Raw genomic sequence first — 15,838 nt, 5'->3', positions numbered from 1 at the left:
GCTGTAGAATTACACATATACTCACCATCAAAATAACTTACGTGAAACTGCTTCTGGCATAGATCAAGAGGTTAAGATTAAAAAAATAAAAATAATGGATTGAACCTGCATGTTCCATTGCTCATAAACTTGGACACACTATTGTTCTGCAAAAAAGACAACTGCAGCAAAGAAAAATGGCTCTTTTGCAAACAAGCCTAAAAGTAACCCCCAAAAAGAAAAAAATAACATGCATATATGTATAAAGTGTTACTATTAAACACAATGCTATCTCTAGGGGGGATTAACTGCATAGGTTAAAAAAGAAAAACAAAAAACCATGTGCAACATCTTAAGCCAGTAAAGCACCAAAATAAAAAAAAAATTAAAAACCCACCAAAAATCACTTTTCATAATGATTAACATAGAAGCACAAAATATCGACCATAAGTCAGGAAGCAATTACCTGGACAGATACAATGTCCACTGTTGAAAGAATTTTTCTTCAATTTAAATGTCTTTTCTCATCTCAAAAGAAACATTAAAGTGCTAACTTTACTTATATAAAGCAAGCAAATTCTTCAAGTAATTTGCTACGCCAATTTTTATCAGCCTAAACAAGGAACTAAAAATAGCAAGTGAAGTGAAAAGGGCAGAACACCCGACCAGTTCCACACAGGTAGACACCCCAGAGAACGTCACCTACCATCCCGCCTTTCTTCACTGCACTGCACAAGCTAACAGATTATCTGTTTTCTTACATTAACTCCCTAGGATTTGCTAAGGTTTTTGCAAGTCACTAGGTAACACATACAGTCCTAAGGAAATAATGTCACTTAAAAATCAGCACTGGATACTAATTAAAGCGAGCTTGTGTGTGTCTACTGCCTTAAACTAAAAGTGAGGCATTGCTTACAAACTGTGACGAGCCGCCCTCCACCAGCCGACTCACTACTCCTGCCCCTCGGCTGCTTTTTCAAGGAAGTATACATTAACCAGATGGCGATTGAGGTGCTTGCTGTAATCCTTTTCCTTTCTGAAAGACCGATCACAGAAAATACAAACAAACTCTCCCTCCGTTATTTTAACTGCCAACCCCTCCTTCCCACTTTTTGAACTTGCTTCTTGTGGCACTGGCCGAGCCCCATGCAGCCCAGAATAATCACTTCCCTCGGACATATTATCACTCAGGTCACTTCCATCATGGCTGTGGATGCCTTCGTCTTCATCAATGTCCGGTGACTCGTTTTCAGCCAAAGTGATAGGAGGCGAGGCCGTTACGGTTGGTGATGGGACCGGAGGCAATGGTGATGCCGGTTCGGGTGCTGAGGCTTTCACAGGGACACTGTCGGGGTTCTGCTCAGTGTCCACTTCCATTTCACAAAGCCCAGCTGAACCAGTCTGACACTTAGCATGTAACGTTTCACCACCTGACCCATTTGAGTTTTGTTCCGAGGATAAGACACTGGTAGATTCCTTGGGAGCAGCAAGTGTAGCTAGACTCTTGCCAGCTTCCTCTGTTCCCACTTTCTTGAGAGGGACCATTTTATTTCCTTTCCCATCAGAGCCAATTTCTTGGTCCTTGGGTGTCTCATCTCTTCTTGAGTTTCCCTTTGGAAGATCCTGTGCATGCCTGCTTCCCTTCAGAAGCTGGCTATCTCTAACAGGCACTAAGCCAACTTCAATAAGGACTTGCTCCTGCCGCACTACCTCACTCCGCATGCCCGACCTCTCCTTGGTACTCTCTTTTCGGGGAGAAGACCTTTTGGTGACTGGTTTCACTTGAAGAGGTGGCTCCATGACAGCAGGAGGCTCCTTCTGAACAGATCCCATGTGAGGAGGCCCTGTCTGAGCAACCTCCACCTGAGCATGGTCCAAAGGACAAAGCAGCCTCTTCTGACAATGTCCCCACTGAGACTCCATGGGAGGAGGCGGCCCCATCTGATCAGGCTCCATGGGAGGAGGAGGCTCCATCCGATCAGGCTCCATGGGAGGAGGCTGTTCCATCTGAGTAAGCTCCATGGAAAGAGGCTGCTCCATCTTTGGAGGCTCCGTGGGAGGAGGCGGCTCCCTCTGAGGAAGCTCTAGGGGAGAAGGCAGCTCCCTCTGAGCAGGCCCCATGGGAGAAGGCAGCTCCATCTGAGCAGGCCCAGTCTGAGCAATATCCATGGGAGAAGGAAGCCCAGGCTGAGTAGAGCCTGTAGGGGTGAACACCACCTGAGTGAGCGCAGGACCAGAAGAGACCTCCTCCTGAGCCAGCTCCATGGAAGGAGGCTCTGCCGGAGCCTTCTCCTTCTGCGTCTCCTGAGCAGGTCTGCTGCCCTTCTCACTTGATTTACCTTTTTGAGGTTTCTTCTTTGCATCTTTTTTAATGGAAGTATTTTGCTTTTATTGTCCCCCTTAGTCTCCTCCGTCTTGCTGTCATCCTTTGGCACCTTGGTACTATTTTTGGATTTGCTTTCCATCTTTTTTTTTTTTTTTGTCACTGGTTCCTCATTCACAGGCTCATCTGACGGATGGGCTTCAGCATCCACCTTTCTTTTGTTCTTCTTGGCTTTACTGACTTTTTCTTTACTATTTCCTGTATGTACATCTATGTGTTTCATCTCTGCTGCCTTAGTCTCCGTTGCGGATTTCCGAGTTCTGGTAGTTACCTGGACCACTGAGGCATTGCCACAAGACTTCTTCTCTTTTGAAACATCCTTTTTCTCTAGATATTAGGATAGCTACACCAGCTTGTTTCTTAGGTCCATTTGCTTGGAAAACCTTTTCCCAGTCCTTTACTCGGAGGTAGTGTCTGTCTTTGAAGTTGTGTTTCTTGTATGCAACAGATGGATGGATCCTGTTTTCTTATCCATTCTGTTAGCCTGCGTCTTTTTATAGGTGAGTTGAGACCTTTGATATTGATGGATATTAATGACCAGTGATTGTTAATTCCTGTTATTTTCTGTGGTTGTGTTGTGTTGTCCTTCTTTGGTGTATATTGGTGTGGGATTATCTATTGCCTGAATTTTCATGGATGTGTTTAGCTTCTTTGGGTTGAATTTTCCCTTCTAGTGCTTTCTGTAGGGCTGGGTTTGTGGATAGGTATTGATTAAATCTGGTTTTATCCTGGAATATTTTGTTTACTCCACCTATGGTGATTGGGAGTTTTGCTGGGTATAATAGTCTGGGTTGGCATCCGTGGTCTCTTAGTGTCTGCATGAGGTTTGTCCATGATCTTCTAGCTTTCATAGTCTCTATTGAGTAGTCTGGTGTTATTCTGATGGGTTTGCCTTTATATGTTACTTGGTCTTTTTCCTTTGCGGCTCTTAATATTTTTTCTTTGTTCTGTGTGTTTAGTGTTTTGATTATTATGTGGCGAGGGGACTTTTTTTTGGATCCAGCCTATTCAGTGTTCTGTAAGCTTCTTGTATCTTCATATGTATTTCATTCTTTAGGTTAGGAAAGTTTTCTTCTATGATTTTGTTGAATATATTTTCTGTGCCTTTGAGTTGGTATTCTTCTCCTTCTTCTATCCCTATTATTCTTAGGTTTGGCCCACATTTCCTGGACGTTTTGTGTTACCACTTTTTTGTCTTTAGTGTTTTCTTTGACTGACGAATCTATTTTCTCTATCGTGTCTTCAGTGTCAGAGATTCTCTGTTCCATCTCTTGCAATCGGTTGGTTATGCTTGTTTCTGTAGTTCCTGTTCGTTTAGTCAGGATTTCTATTTCCAGCATTCCCTCAGCATGTGTTTTCTTTATTGTCTCAAATTCATTTTTCAGATCTTGGAATGTTTCTTTCATCTGTTTAATAGCTTTTTCTTGGCTTGATTTGATTTCTTCCCATTTTTTGTTCGTTTTTTCTTCCATTTCTTTAAGGGAGTTTTTTATTTCCTATTTAATGGAGTTTTTCATTTCCTCTTTAAGGGAAGTTTTTATTTCCTCTTTAAGGGAGTTTTTCATTTCCTCTTTAAGGAAAGTTTTTATTTCCTCTTTGAGGGAATGTTTTATTTCTTCTTTAAGGGACTCTATCATCTTCTTAAAGTCATTTTTAGGGTTGATTTCTTCTGTTTCTTCTGTCATGGTATGTTTAGGTCTTGCAGGTGTAGAATCACTAGGTTCTGATGTTTCCATATAGGTCTTTATGTTGTTGCCTGTATTTTTGCACTGGCGTCTACTCATCTTTTCCTCTGTGCGGTGCAGGTGGTGTCTGTGTCTGAGAGTGCCTCTCTTGTTCTAATTTTTAGTTTTGGTTTAGTAGGGGTTCTTGGTTAAATTGGTGCTATTGGGCTGTTTCTTCAGGGGCAGCTGATTTCATTCGGTGAATTATATACTTATGATTCTGGTGATCTGGTTTGGTGGCTGGGTAGCACCTTCTTCTGTGTTCCCAGGTCACGTTTTGTTCATTTGTCGACTCCTCAGCTGATCTTGTTTCTTCAGACTTCAAACTGTAGGCATCTGAATCCTCTCCCAGATGGGTTTCAGCTGAGCAGGGTAGTCTCACCAACACCTCCAAGTTGTTGGGTTTCACAGGATCAGCAGTTGGGCCCTGGGTTGTCCTCAGACGGAGTGTTCAGATTTGCTCCGGCTCCAACCCACGGAGACAGCCTCCTCCCCAGGCGTTGGGGCCAGGGGCGTCCCCGCTCCAAGCCGCGTCTGCCCGTCTCCCTCCCCAGGCCTGTCCACCTCCGAGGTCCTCCGCCATAGGCCTACCTGCATCTGCTTGTCTCCGCCGCAGGGCCTGTACGTCCCCGTCAACCGCCTGGGTCCGTCTGCTTCCTGCTATTAATTCTTAATGGTTGTGGTCCTGTCGATCCAAACTATCTCTCTACTGGACTCATCAGCACCTTTCTTCTCCTCCTAGCCACTAGCTTGTGAAGTACCGCTCGCCGCCATCCTCGCTCCTTCTTTCGGCATCTCCTTCTTTAGATTAGGGAAATTTTCTTCTGGTTTTGTTGAAAATATTTTCTGTGCCTTTGACCTGAGTTTCTTCTCCTTCTTCTATACCAATTTGCTGTGGAATAATCTTCTTGTACTTTGTCACTCAGACTGGTTTAATAAAAAGCTGATTGGCCAGTAGCTAGGCAGGAAGTATAGGCACGGTGACCAAACTGAGGATAATGGGAAGGAGAAGGGTGGAATCAGGAGTTTCCAGCAATTGCAGAGATGCAAGATGAGAATGCCATGCTGAGAAAAGGTACCAGGCCATGTGGCTAAACACAGATAAGAAATATGGGTTAATTTAAGTGTAAGAGCTAGTCAGTAATAAGCTTGAGCTATCAGCTGACCATTTATAATTAATATGAGCCTCTATGTGGTAATTTGGGAAGCAGCTGCCAGGTATTTGGGAACAGGTAGTTGGGACAGGGAAACACTGGATTACATATGGCATACTAACATGGGGCCAGAATTTCCACATGAATGGAATCAAGCATGGCTTCTTGGTAGCTGCCTTTTCTCTGGTGGGCTCTGTTTGCTGGTGGTGAGCAGAGACGCAGCTCCTGTAAGAGATGGCTTCCTGACTCAGCATTAGCTGCAAAAACAGGCAGCTCTTGTAAGAGGCCCTGCTACCCAACACTTAAATGGAGTCTGTGAGCAGCAGGTGGCACACTACTCAGTGGTGGCATGGACCCAGAAACTTCTTAGAGTTGGGGAAGTAAACATGGCTCCCAGAGCTGGTGATAAACATGCCTCCACCCTGAGACTAGACTCTGAGAGAACCAAGGGGGAGGAGCCAGCACCAGCATGCCATGATCTAAGTTACATAGCAGGGGTTTATTGCTCATGCAGACAGAAAAGGTTACAGATATGCAGTAAGGACAGATTCAAACAAAAAGAATTCTAAATGGGTCACAGAGTGTTTAAAAAATATACATAGGCTTGGGAGAAAGAAGAGAGTATATAAAAATAATTTGAGAATAAAATAGTAAAGTCCTTGAAAGAGAAATAGTGTAATAAAAAAATTATAATAAGCCACATAAAGATGGAAAACACACAGAAAGTCTGGGTACTGTATGTTATTGTGTTGTCTTTAAATTTTTTGATGACTGCTAATGAACAAATGATAGCTGCTGAGAGACATTTGATTATGAAAGCTGCTAAAATAAACCAACTTATATATTTTAAAAATATTTTGACTTCAAAATTTAAGTCAAAAGATATGTTACTTTGGGAAACAAGCTCTACTTTTATTTCCATGGGAAATAAAAGGCCGTGGATTCATTCTGGGTTAAGAAAAATCAGGTTTGATTGAGGAAGACCCCTGAAAAATCTCCAATGGGAATGGATAGATGATCCAACATTTCAGAGTGTCTCTGTTGCAATTTCCTCTGAGTTCTGCATCCAGAACAGCTTCAAGGCTCTTGGCTAAGATGATCCAGTCTCACAGAGTACTCCAGTCAGGACTTGACCCTAATCCTAAATTTTCTCAGGGTCCCCCCAAAATTACCAGCAACCCCAATCAACAGGAAGTGGCCTAGAAAACTATGTCCACATTCCCCAAAATGGATTATGGATGTTTGTCTTTGATTAAAGGGTTTGGTTACAAATTGTTATTGGTCATAGTTTAAAAAAAAAAAAAACTAAACAAAGGGTTAAATTCAAAGATCTCTTACTAGGAAGAGAGGGGGGTAGGGTATAAAAATGATGGGATAAAATGATAGATTATTGAATCTACTTTAGTTCAAAAAACAGCTATTAATCTCAGGATATTTTATATTGGTATGGATTTTGGTTTATTGATACAAATTGAAAGTTAATTTCGCTATATTGTATGTGTATTTCTACTCTTGTTTAGGGTATTATGTTTATGCAGCTCATTTAAAAATGTAATATATAATTAAGAAGTACAAATTAATAGTCATCTATAATAGCAAACTTATAGTCATGTTAGGTATGTTTTCAAGGTCATACAGAGATATATTTCAGATAAATAGGCAATCTTCAAACATTTCAAAGACCTGCAGAATATGGCACTTAAAATGTTTTAAGAACTTAGACTTTTCTTGACAGTGAGACACATCTGCTCCTGGCAGCACCAATTACTTCAAAGAGGATGATGGGCATCAAAGAAACTCCATATGGAGTTTGTTTTCTTTATGGCAAAAGCTAGCCCTGAGGGCAAAGAAACTGCCCTTGCCTCAATTGCTGACAGTTACTGTCCAAACTGGACCAGCAGGACACAAGAAAGGTGACTGTCAAACTTTTCAAAGACAAGGTAGAACAGTCCTTCAGAATTCACTGCTTCACATGAAAGTCTGTCAGGTATGCTAGGTCTGTAGGCCATAGTTGGATGTCCCAACATTTCAGAGGAACTTTGGGTGGCTGTACAGGCAGCTTGATGTCCCTGTCATTAGGTAATATTTCACCCTTCTGGGGTCTTTGATGGAGTTGAGGACTAAATAGTAATAATTATAGTTTTACTTAGTCATAATAAGAAGTAAATTAGAAAAAAAGTAAATTAGATACAAAACTTTAGACTCACCAAGGGAAGATAGGTAATTAAGTATTTTCTCTAATTTTGCCAAATGCAAATGTATTAGTGTCGCTGTAATTCTTACTTAATAACTGTTTTTGTTGTATATAATATTATGTTAAAGTTAAAAACTTCCTTTTAATTAGACAAGAAGGGGGAAGTTCTGTGGAATAATCCTCTTGAATACTGTAAAGATTTGTCACTCAAATTGGTTTAATAAAAAGCTGATTGGCCAGGAGCTGGGCAGGAAGTATAGGCAGGGTGACCAAACTGAGGATGATGGGAAGGAGAAGGGTGGAGTCAGGAGTTGCCAGCAAATGCAGAGATGCAAGATGAGAATGCCACACTGAGAAGAGGTGCCAGGCCATGTGACTAAACACAGATAAGAAATATGGGTTGATATGGCCGGGCGTTGGTGGCGCACGCCTTTAATCCCAGCACTCGGGAGGCAGAGCCAGGCGGATCTCTGTGAGTTCGAGGCCAGCCTGGGCTACCAAGTGAGCTCCAGGAAAGGCGCAAAGCTACACAGAGAAACCCTGTCTCGAAAAACCAAAAAAAAAAAAAAAAAAAAAAAGAAATATGGGTTGATTTAAGTGTAAGAGCTAGTCAGTAATAAGCCTGAGCTATCAGCTGACCATTTATGATTGATATAAGCCTCTGTGTGGCAATTTGGGAAGTGGTTTCTGGGTATTTGGGAACAGGCAGTCAGGAGAGGAAAATGTCTGATTATACCTATTGTTCTTAGATTTGGTCTTTCCATGTGTCCTAGATTTCCTGGATGTTCTGTGCCAGTAGTTTTTTAGATTTAACATTTTCTTTGACAGAGGTATCCATTTCTTCTATTGAGTCTTCAATGTCTTGAGATTCTCTCTTCCACCTCATGTATTCTGTTAAGGAGGCTTGCCTCTGATGTTCCTATTAAAGTTTCTAAATTTTTTATTTTCAGATTTCCCTTTGGTTTTCTTTATTAATTCTATTTTAACATTCATGTCTTGAACAGTTTTATTTATTTCCTGCCACCATTTGTCTGTGTTTTCATAGATTCCTTTAAGAAATGTATTAATTTCCTCTTTGGGGAACTCTATGATACTCATAAAGGCTGTTTTAAGATCTACTTCTTGTGTTTCAGCTAAGTTGCATTCCAGGTAAAATGTGTTTCTAGGTAGTAGGAACTATGGTGATATTTTATTTGTACTGAAATGTGATTTTATTTGTATGTTAATAAATAAAATTGTCTGGGGGTCAGAGCTAATAGCAAGCCATAGCAGAAGCCGGGTGGTGGTGGTGCACACCTTTAATCCCTATCACATGACAGGCAGCTCTCTGTGTGTTCAAGGATATAGCCAGCATGGAGACACACACCTTTAATCTCAATACCAACCATAGAAGACCTGGAGGTCTGTATAGACAGGCAGTGATGAGGAGGTCATGTGATTGGGTTTATTACCAATGAGAAGGCAGAACAGAAAGTCAATAAAAAGACAGGTACACAGGAAGTAGGTCTCTTTCTGAGAGGAAGGACAATAGCAGCCAAAGGGCAAGAAAGGGTTTTTAGTATCAGCTCTTAGCTACTACTCTGATCTCTTGGGCTTTTAACTCTGCATTTGGCTCTGTGTTTCTTATTTAATAAGACTGTTACATCTACATTTGGCACCCACATGGCAAGGATTCATTAAAAACCGCTCAGCTTGACTTGGCTCAGCTAGGCTTGGTGGTCTTGGCTAGGCCAGCTCGGCCTATGGCCCAGGCCAACTGACCATAGCTATAAGTGGTTACCCGCAGCTGGAGCTACTTGCTCAAAGCTAGTGCTTTGAACATCTCAGGCCTGCCCTGCCAGAGCTGGTAAATGCTGTTCTGGAACCTGGGGCACAGTGGCAAATGTAGTTCAAAGAGGAAGCTAAAAACATAGAAAACCAATGGAGGGCTAAAGGTATACAAATCTCCAGAATCAACTTGTTGGAGAATGCCAATATGCTGCAATACAAACACAATGTTTATATGGTATCCAAACCCTAATTCTATGTTGAATGACAGCCTTGAATGCATGGGACAGAGTTGAGAAACCAGGAAAGAAAACTGAGTCATTTCACAAAGGTTATACAGGACCCAAAAGAATCTTTCACAGATTTCTTACAAAGACTGACTTCATCAGTAAAGAGAATAATCCCGAATTCAGAAGCTAGCCGCATAATAATAGAATCTTTGGCTTTTGAGAATGTGAATGCAGCACACAAGAGAAAAATCAGGCCATTAAAGGCAAGATCTGCACCCTTGGAAGATTGGATTAGAGACACTTTTAATGTTAAGGCTCAATGACCATGATGATATGTGGATAGGAGAAGCAATTTCAAGAGGTTTAAAGAATGTCAGATGTTTTGGATGTGGAAATCAAGGACATTTGAAAAGGGATTGTAAACAGGTCATTCCTAGAAACAATGTTTCTTCAAGGAACAATGGCAACAGAATACCCCTTCATTCTGGAGTATGCAGAAGGTGTGGTAAGGGAAAACACTGGACCAATGAATGTAGATCAACAAGGGACAGGCAAGGTCATACTTTGCCTCAGTCTTTGGGAAACTTCCAAAGGGGCCTCAGGCAGGCCCCCACAGCAAATCAAATTTAGACCTTCCCTGCAGTCATAGAGGAAACCCCTACTCAGAGCAATTAAATAACCAAATGCCTATTGGAATAAACCAGGCTGCTCAGGGTGATGAAACAGCTGAGACAGAGAGAACAGAAAATTCAGGAGAAAACATAGAGAAAATTTTTTGGCAAACTTCTATAAATCAACAAAGACCCAAATTAACAAAAAAAATTAAATGGTGTTTTCTTGTCTGGTCTGGTAGACACAGGTGCTGATGTGACCATAATTGCACCAGAATTTTGGTATCTAACTTGGCCTCTTCAGGAGGTAAACATTCAACTGTTAGGAATTGGGACATTATCTCAAGTGAAACAGGGTGCAAGATGGCTCAAATGTATAGGTCCAGAAGGACAGAGAGGAAAATTAAAACCATATGTGGCTATCATAGCTATGAACCTGTGGGGTCAAGACTTGTTGCAACAATGGAATACTCACATTAACATCCCTCCAACTTCAGAAACAAATCATAAACTAGCACATGTTACTGAGAGAAATATTAGAAGATACTGTTCTAATGAGTGGTCACCAGCCATCCATATTATACAAGAACAGGGCACAACTGATGATCTTCCAAACACACCAACAGCTCTACCTTTAAAATGGTTAACAGACAAGCCTGTATGGGTTCAGCAATGACCTTTAACAACAGAGAAACTCCAGGCTTTAGAAGAGCTGGTAAAAGAACAGTTAAATGCTCAGCATATTGAAGAATCAACCAGCCCTTGGAATTCGCCTGTATTTGTTATTAAAAAGAAATCTGGTAAATGGAGAATGGCAACAGACCTTAGAGCAATTAACAAAGTAATTCAGCCAATGGACTCCCTACAATCTAGAATTCCTTGGCCTACTCTGTTACCTAAAGGATGGCCTCTCATAGTTACTGATTTAAAAGACTGTTTCTTTACAATATCCTTACAAGAAAAAGACAGAAAAAGATTTGCCTTCACAGTGCCTACTTACAATAACTCTCAACCAGTTAAGAGATACCAGGGGAGGGTCTTCCCACAGGGAATGTTGAATAGCCCAATCCTGTGCCAATATTTTGTACAACAGCCATTGGAAGTGATATGTAAAAAAATTCCAAAATCTATAATTTATCATTATATGGATGATATTTTACTAGCTGACTCAAATGCAGATACTTTAGAAAAAATGTTTGAAGAAGTAAAAAAAATTTTGCCTTGCTGGGGATTGCAAGTTACTCCTGAAATGATACAAAGAGGAGATTCTATTAATTATTAGGATATAAAATAGGTCTACAAACAACTAGACCCCAAAAGGTGCAAATTAGAAGAAATCAACTACAGACTCTTAATGACGTTCAAAGATTATTTGGAGACATTTCTCATCTATGAACTATTGTTGGGGTAAAAAATGATGAACTGAATAATTTATTCAAAACCTTAGAAGGTGACAAGGACTTAAATATTCCAAGAGAATTATCACCTGAAGCTGAGAAAGAATTGGCCTTGGTAGAAAAGAAAGTACATGAAGGACATGCTGGAGTGCATTTTGGTTATTATACCCTCTAGGCATTATCCTACAGGAATATGAGTGCAGAGGGAAGATATTATATTTGAATGGATATTTTTACCAAATAAATCAAATAAAAAAATAAAAACTGTAGCATGAATCTTAAAAGTTCTTATTAATAAAATCAAATCTGAGGCCAGTTATCGGGGTCAATGCTGGTAGATCAGAGAGACAGAACAAGCCACAGCTATCTCACCTTGCCAATCCCTCAGCTGGTCTTGTCTCCTCAGACTGGAGGCCTCTGAGTCCTCATCCGGAATGGGTCTCAGCTGAATTACTACTCAAAAGCCTGAAGCTTAACGAGGCCAAATGCTTAACCAGCCAAAATGCTTCTAGTTTCTGGTCCTCATGCCTTATATATCTTTCTACTTTCTACCACCACTCCCTGGGATTAAAGGCTGGCTTTCTGGGATTAAAGGCATGTGTCACCATGCTTGGCTATTTCCAATGTAGCCTTGAACTCACAGAGATCCAGAGGGATTTCTATCTCTGGAATGCTAGGATTAAAGGTGTGAGTGCCACCATTTTCTAGCCTTTGTATTTAGTGGCTGTCTGTTCTCTGACCCCAGATAAATTTATTAGAGTACACAATATTTTGGGGAACACAATACCACCACAAAAAACTTATGTGGAAAAAAATCTCTGACTTCATTTGGAAAGGAAAATTGAGACTTTGTAAATTAGCAAGAATAGACCCAGCAGAAATTGTCATTCCTTTAACTAAGGAGGACATTGAAAAATTATGGACAGAAAGTGAACCTTGGCAAAGAGATTGCAGTAATTTTTTGGGAGAAATTTACAGCAAATATCCCAAAAGCAATAGAATTGATCTTGTAAAGAGAGCTGATTGGACTTTGCCTCAAATTGTATGGGAAAAACCCATATTTGGAGTTCATACATTTTATACAGATGCAAACAAACAAGGAAAGGCAGATTACAAATCAGAAAATTTAAGTAAAGTGGTTCAAAGTCCTTGTAATTCAGTTCAAAATCAGAATTTTATGCTATTCCTTTGGTATTAATGGATTTTTCAGAACCTCTCAACATAGTAACTGACTTTTAGTATGCTGAAAGAGTAGTATTACATATTGAGACTGCAGAATTTATCCTGATGTGTCAGAATTAACTTCACTATTTATTCAATTACAAGATACTATCAGGAAAAGGAGTCATCCTTTATATATAGCTCACATCCGATCCCATACTGGTTTGCCAGGCCCTCTAGCACAAGGCAATGATGAGATTGATAAATTATGGATAGGAAATGTGCTCCAGGCCTCAGAATTTCATAAAAAACATCATGTCAATAGTAAAGGCTTAAAAAAGGATTTTTCCATAACCTGGCAACAAGCCAAAGAAATAGTAAAGAAATGTCCTACTTGTTCCTTCTACAATCAAACGCCATTACCAGCAGGATGTAACCCAAAGGGTACTCAGAGGAATGAAATCTGGCAGATGGACGTGTTTCACTTTGCAGAGTTTGAAAAATTGAAATATGTACACCACACCATCGATACTTATTCAGGATTTCAATGGGCAACTGCTTTGAGTTCTGAAAAAGCTGATTCTGTAATCACACATTTGCTAGAAGTTATGGCCATCATGGGTATACCTGCACAAATCAAAACTGACAATGCTCCATCATATGTCTCTGTTAAAATGAAACAGTTTTTTGCTTATTACAATATAAAGCATATTACAGGCATACCACATAATCCTACAGGTCAAGCAGTTATAGAAAGATCAAACAGAACTCTAAAGGATATGCTAAATAAACAGAAAGGGGTAGCAAAAACCCCCAGAAATAGACTGAATAATGCTCTTCTAACTTTGAATTTTCTGAATGCCAATGAGAAAGGAACAACAGCTGCAGAGAGACATTGGATAATAGAAAAACTACAGAATTAAATCAGCCTATATACTTTAAAGATGTGCTGACCTCAGAATGGAAACCAGGGTATGTATTACATTGGGGACGAGGTTTTGCTTTTGTTTCTACAGGAGAAGATAAGCTGTGGGTACCATCAAAATTGGTAAAGGTTCGATTTGAACAAGAGAGACCTCTTAATTAGAAGAGGTGATAGTTCATCAACCAGTGTGACCATTCAATTTAAACTGACTTATACCATTAACACATGCCTTTTCTTTTTTTCTTTTCTTTTTTTTTTTTACAATACTATTCAGTTCTACATAATAGCCACAGACTCCCTTGTTCTCTCCCTTCCTGCCCCCCTCCCCTGCCCCCCAGCCCACTCCCCATTCCCACCTCCCCCAGATCAAGGTCTCCCCTGAGGACTGGGATCGACCTGATAGACTCAGTCCAGGCAGGTCCAGTGCCCTCCTCCCAGATTGAGCCAAGCGTCCCTGCATAAGTCCCAGGTTTCAAACAGCTAACTCATGCAACAAGCCCAGGACCTGGTACCACTGCCTAGATGCCTCCCAAACAGATCAAGCCAATCGACTGTCTCACCTATTCAGAGGGCCTGATCCAGTTGGGGCCCCCTCAGCCTTTGGTTCATAGTTCATAACACATGCCTTTTCATTTAATCAGATTTAATTTGCCAAAAGGGAACCTCCCCAAAATTATACTTGAGGAAAGGTTTTTGTTTTTGTCTTTTAGGAGAATGAAGGCTAAGGAATCTAAAGAACACTGGACAAATGAGACAACTGAAGAAAAAGGACAAATCATCTGCCCCCAAAAAGAGTAAAATGACCTATTGGTATATCATCTCCAAAATTTCATGCCTCCCTAAATGTTTTCTGCTCTTCTCTAAAGACATTTAACACTATTGGTCTTCTGTAGTCCCAGTTTAATTAAAATTTAAAGCTGGATTTGGAGTTGGCTCTCTCCTTCTTTAAAGTCAAGCATGTTGTTAAAAGGAAAATACAAACTCCAGGTATCATGCCAGAAGAAAGAACCATCTTCTGATATGGGACAGGAGTAAAACCAAATTAATTAAGGGACTATTCTATTATTACTAATCTCAATTCTTTGGTCCTATTCTGATTCTTTAAACTTTTCTTAAAGTATGAATTTTATATCAAAATTTACAAGATTAATATTATATATACATATATTAAACTTTGTTAAGATATTAATGGTCATATAATGTACTAACTAATTCTAGAAAAAAGGCTTCAATTAGCTGCCTATACATGTCTTTGTATTCGAGTCTCTTATCAGTTTTCTGAAGGAAATCATGGCCAGGCCTAACATCAACTGAAATCTCCAGGAAGAAGATGGGGCCCCACAACAACAATAATTCCACATGGACAATAATAATATCACTAAGCTGACAAACATCATCTACAGATCAGCTTTGAACTACAAAATGCTCAGAGCAATTTTGAGAGGGCTAGCTGAGATGATCCAGTTTCAAAGACTACTTGAATAAGGACTTGAGATAAACCCTGAATTCGGCATGATGCACACACTGGATAATAAAGGATATAGTTGCCTTTCCTAAAATTTGACAATTAACCCCAAATTTTTCTTTTCAGAATAAAGATACCTTTGTCCATACCCAGCAGGAAGCAATTTTAAGAATACAACGCCCACATTTCTGAAGAGGTAGTGTGTGGTGGGTGGTTTTTTGGTCTCTTTAATAAGTTTTGGGTCTGGGATAATTTTCATTGTTTAGGAGGGTTGATTAGGGTTAGGAAAAGGGCTAAGAAAAGGAGATTAGATTTAAGGTTATTGTTTAAAAAAAGAAAAAAGAAAAGAAAAAGACAATTACTAGTTTTAAATACTTTACATTGGATTGGATTGTTTTATATTGTATACAAATTATATATATTGAGATTGATATCATTAGAAAATGCCATACATACATTTCTAATCTTGTTCAAGATATTGTACCATTCATTTAACAATGTAATGCAATTTGTTGATCCTTGAATGTTATTATTACCAACTATTAGGATATAAAGAAATGAAAATAGTTAGACATTACAATACAACTTGTAGTCATATTAAGTTTCAAGATTGAGCAGATATATTTTAGATAGATAGGTCATCTTCAAACCCTTCAGAGATCTATAGAATATGGTATTTAAAATGTTTTAATAACTTAGAAATTTTTTCTTTTTTGTTATGACTATGAGACATGTTGGCTCCTGGCATTACCAGTCTACTTCAGAGAAAATATGGGCACTGAAGAAACTGTATATGGAGTTAACTTTCATTGTGGCAAAAGTTAGCCACTGGACAACAAAGTATCCTC

The 15,838-nt window shown here is 39.7% G+C and overlaps 1 pseudogene; it reads right to left on the bottom strand.

Annotated features, from left to right (window-relative positions):
- Positions 1 to 902: 902 nt before the first annotated feature.
- On the bottom strand, positions 903 to 2,696 carry LOC143271727 (RE1-silencing transcription factor pseudogene; annotated as a pseudogene).
- Positions 2,697 to 15,838: the final 13,142 nt, after the last annotated feature.

The sequence above is a fragment of the Peromyscus maniculatus genome, chromosome 2 (genome assembly GCF_049852395.1).
Source record: "Peromyscus maniculatus bairdii isolate BWxNUB_F1_BW_parent chromosome 2, HU_Pman_BW_mat_3.1, whole genome shotgun sequence".
Lineage (NCBI taxonomy): Eukaryota > Metazoa > Chordata > Mammalia > Rodentia > Cricetidae > Peromyscus > Peromyscus maniculatus.
The sequence above is the reverse complement of the archived record's forward strand: the minus strand, read 5'-3'. Positions and strand labels throughout refer to the sequence as shown.